Source organism: Ochotona curzoniae, unplaced genomic scaffold (assembly GCF_017591425.1).
Source record: "Ochotona curzoniae isolate NIBS_2020 unplaced genomic scaffold, NIBS_Ocur_1.0 contig_2688, whole genome shotgun sequence".
Classification (NCBI taxonomy): Eukaryota; Metazoa; Chordata; class Mammalia; order Lagomorpha; family Ochotonidae; genus Ochotona; species Ochotona curzoniae.
Window position 1 is genome coordinate 25521388 of NW_024465553.1, and position 4892 is coordinate 25526279.

Here is a 4892-nt window from a genome sequence, read left to right on the forward strand (position 1 = left end):
ATATAAAAGTTTATATGTAAATTACATATCATCGGGGCTGGCACGGTGGCAAATAGGATGAATTGCTTTCATCGGTGCCAACATCCCATATGTGTATTTGTTCGTGTCTCAACTGCTCTAGTTCTGATCCAGTCCCCTGCTAATAATTTGAGAAGGCAGCAGAAGATGGCTCAAGTGTTTGGGCCCCTGTACCTACTTGGGAAACCCAGAAGAAGCTCCTGGCTCCTGGCTTCATGCCAACCCCAGCTCTCACCATTGCAGCCATTTCGGGAGTGAATCAGTGAATAGGAGGTCTCTCTGCCTCTCCTTTTCTGTCTGGAACTAGGTCTTTCCAATAAAAAGAAAATATTTTTTGCTGAAATGTCGATTCATTTTCAAAAACCTTTCAGTTTATCTTGCAAGATGAAAACATTTGTGCTATCAAAAATGTAAAATTAACTGTTGAATAGAATTATAGTTTATGTAACACATTATTAATAACACTTACCCTATTTTTGCTTTTCTCTGTGAATTATAACCAGATGTTAAAATGATTTTATAACCCCCATAACAAGAATTCAAAGCAGATTTTAATTGTGCTATCTTGATAGAATACATTTTTGGCCAGAATATTCAGACCTACCAATTAATCTCTTGGGACTGTATCTTTTCAATTACTTACACATTAAGATTATTAATATTTATTTTCCTCTCTTGTAAAATTACTTTTGAGGAATGCTCAAAAGCTTTATGGAATCTTTTCATATTTTAAAGTATTATTTTCCATTATACAGTTTTACAGGTATATGGCTTAAAATATAAAATACTTCATGAGTTTGCACATTGTCCTTATGCAGTGACCATGCTAACCTCTGTACCATTTCAATTTTAGCAAATGCGCTGCTGAAGTGAGCCCTGGAAAATCTTATAGTAGAAAAAGGATATTTAGATTTCTGAAAAAAAATTGTACTAGTTTAACTTACTTCCATTTGCCCCCAGTCATTTGAAAGTAGTTTTCTAGGGCCCGGCGCGGTGGCGCAGTGGTTAAGGTCCTCACCTTGCACGCCCAGGATCCCATATGGACGCCGGTTCTATCCCGGCAGCCCCGCTTCCCATCCAGCTCCCTGCCTGTGGCCTGGGAAAGCACAGTCGAGGACGGCCAAAGCTTGGAACCTGCTCCGCTGTGGGAGACCCGGAAGAGGCTTGGGCTTCGGATAGGCATAGTTTCGGCCGATGCGCCTCATTGGGGAGTGAATCATTAGATGAAGGATCTTCCTCTCTGTCTCTCCTCTCTGTATATCCGCCTTTCCAATAAAAAAAATAATAAAAATAAATCTTTAAAAAAAAAAGTAGTTTTCTATCTGTACCATAAGAAATATGTCATATTTCTACTACTTCCAGATTTTCAAAGAAAATGACCTTTTGGGTTATATTGCTTGTTTTGTGGTCAAAATTATCTATAACATGAGTGGATTGGAAGATCATTGCCCATATGCTCTCTGGCATCTTTCCATTTTAGGTCATTGCAAAATAAGTTGAACAGAGAAGACTTCATCCACTCTTCACCCATTTCCCCAGATATACCTGACCTGGTTTTCCACAGGAGAACCACTTTTCATAGCTATCATGCAACGGCAAAAACTGGGAGGTCAACGTTGATACAATCCACCCATTGTATCCATATTCCAAGTTTTATGTGTACATACACGTGTGTTGTGTGTGTGTGTGTGTGTCGGTGGGGGTGAGGGCTATACACTTGGCAACCACCAGCATGTTCTCCCTCTCTGTAGTTTTATAATTTCATAATGGTGTATATATGAAATGACATGGTATTTCATCTCCTGAGATTAGCTTTCTCAGTCAACATGCTCGCAGAGAAATCCAGTTTGTTGCATATTCTCTGTTATGATATACCCAAATTTAAGTGTTCACCAATTGAAAGACAATAAGGTTGCTTCTAGTTTGGGTCATTATGAATAAAGCTGATACAGACACTCAAATACAGGACTTTGTGTGAACCCCAGATTTCACTTCCCTGGAATAAATGCCTCGGAGTACAACTGCTGAGTCAGAGACATGACCAATTCATGTTCAGTTTTACATTATACTATTACACTGCTTGCCTGGAAAACTGTGTTTCGATCTATGACTGACCCAGTTTATCAAAATCATCACCAACATTGTTGTGCATACTATTTTCCATTTTTCTCACTCCAGTGGGTACATAGTAACATCTCACCATAGTTTAAATGAATTTATGTTTCCTTAGCAGCTGATAAAATTGAAGGCCTTTTCATATGCCTGATTGACATCTGCCTTTCATCTACGATAAAAATGTCTGCTCATATTATTCAATGTTTTGTCATTTTTACCAGAAACCTATTTTACTCTGAAGGGTTTTGAGATTTTTCTCCATATGACAGATAGGAAGCACTTGTTCTGAATGAAATAATTGTGGTGCTTAAACTTTCTTACCTTTCCATCCTTGCTTTCCACAATTCTTTTCATGGAACTTAAAATTTTAACTTTAATGAGATCTAAATTGTTGTTTTATTGCTAGTGAATCGTGCTCTTGGTATCATTTTTTTGTTTTGTTTTTCAGGATTTACTTATTTTTATTTGAAAGACAGATGTGTGTGTGTGTGTGTGTGTGTGTGTGTGTGTGTGTGTGTGTATGTGTAGATAAATAGAGGTAGAGAGAGAAAGAGAGAGAGATCTTCCATTCACGGGCTCACTCCCCAAATGGCACCGATGCTCAAAAGCCAGAGCTGAGCCCATCTGAGTTGGGAGCCAGAAACTTCATCTGGGTCTCCCATGTGAGTGCAGGAGCCCAAGCATTTGGGCCATTCTCCACTGCTTTGCCAGGCCACGTGCAAGGAGATGATTGGTACATAGAGCAGCCAGGACTAGAACTGGCACACATATGGCATGCCTGTACTTATAAGCAGAGGATTGGCATGTTGAGCCACAACACCTGTCCTTGGTATCATGCTTAGAAAGATGATTAATTGAAAGAAAATGAAGTCACCTTATCAAAGAGTTAGTTGCATTGTGGCTGTTATTGAAGCAGTAGTCACAATAGCTAAGATGAGAAATCAACCTTCAGTTCCACCAATAGATGAATAAATAATGGAAATGTGGTACATGTTCACAGCAGTGTATTATTCAGCCATCAAAAATAATGAAATCTTGACTTTTGAAGCAAAATGGGTGAAACTGCAGGACATAATGCTGAATAAAATAAGCCAGACACAGATGAACACACACTACAAATCCTCTCCCACATGTGGAAGCCAAAAAAAAAAAAAAGCCAATTGGAATGTAAAATAGTGATTACTTGAGATTGGGAAGAAAAGAGAGGTCAGGGGTAGTTGGACAATCAATATCAAAGTTCAGTTAGATAAAGAAAACTGTTCTAGCATCCCACCACACAATGGGGTGAGTGCAGTTCATAACGACCTGTCATACATAATGTTTAATATACAGAAGGCAGAAACTTAATGATATGGAAGTAGTAGAATGTCTATTACCTTGATATGGTTAGTAAACTTTGTATATATTTATTGAGATGTCACACTGGCTTCTGTAAGTCTATTTAGTTAAAATGACAATGTAAAATAAGTGAAAATTATTTGATTAGTCTCAAGGCCCATTTCTACCAAATGTATTGCTTTCTATTTTACAGTTAAATCCATGATCCATTTTGATTCATTTTTATAAGGCATGAAATGAAGAAAAATTTTTTCTCTATCGCCTACACTTGTGCCAGCATTATTTGTTGAATAAGCTATCCTTCCTCTATTCAATTACTTTGGTACCCTGATTTTTAAAAAAAAAAGGATTAGGCATAACTGTATAAATCTATTTTCAGGCTCTCTGTTCTGTTCCGTTAATCTGTTTCTATCCCTCTGTCAATATCAGAATTCCTTGACTAATGTAGTTACATGCTAAACCTTAACATTGCATATACAATTTCTTCTACTTTGTTATTGTTTTTCAAAGTTATTTTAGTTGTTCTATCTCTTTTTGTTTTCCCATATAATCTCAAGAATAAGCCTGTATTAAAGCTGAAGACTATTTGCTAGGATTTGGGTAACAACTGCACAAATCAATAGATCAATGTGGAGAAAATTACACATTTTCTGCAAAGTCATCCAATCAATGAATCTAGACAATTCTTCAACATTACTTTCTAAAGAACTTGAAGTTAATTTCTTTTTAGAAATATAAATGGCCAACAACAGTAATACTCCTCCCTTTTGACAAACAGAAAGCTCGAGTAACTGCTCACTTAGCAATTTCTTTTGACAATATTATTGAATTGATGCCATACAACAAGAAAAACAACAAAAACAACCTAAAAACTGGGCCCACGCCCACAAAAGAAATAGGACCCCAAGTTGTGTGTGTGTGTGTGTGTGTCTATTTCCCATGAAGGAAGTTATTCTCACATTGCCACATAAACCTAACCAAGTACAACAAAACATAAATAATGAACAGATCTAACTGGGTCAGAACCACGGTCTGAAGAACCCTGGGAGCTTCATGCACAAATCGCCACTCATTTACTGACTTACCCTCCATGACCCACACCACATACTCAGAGGAAAAATTCAAGCTAATTCCTGCTGCTAACTGGTGGAGACACAGCCACACATTTGAAACACTTGCCAGATTAGATTCCTGCGTGTTCCATGGAACTGAAACCCTAATATATGGAGGAAGAGCAACAAAAACTCTGTTATAAACATGGAGAACAAAAGACTAAAAGAGAAAACTCCCCTGCTAGAGAAGGGGCAGAAATGCACAGTCCATTGAGGCTTAGATTACTAAGAAGTTTAGGAAACACCTGTGAAAACAAAAACTGCTGAAACTCAAAGTTTTATGATTTTACAAAACAGAAGTTTGCTCAG

At 37.5% G+C, this 4892-nt stretch overlaps 1 non-coding gene across 1 annotated transcript; it reads right to left on the reverse strand.

Moving 5' to 3' along the window:
- Nucleotides 1–791: 791 nt before the first annotated feature.
- Nucleotides 792–895, reverse strand: LOC121153269. The gene has a single exon (XR_005883358.1). It is a non-coding gene; the product is annotated as a U6 spliceosomal RNA (small nuclear RNA).
- Nucleotides 896–4892: the final 3997 nt, after the last annotated feature.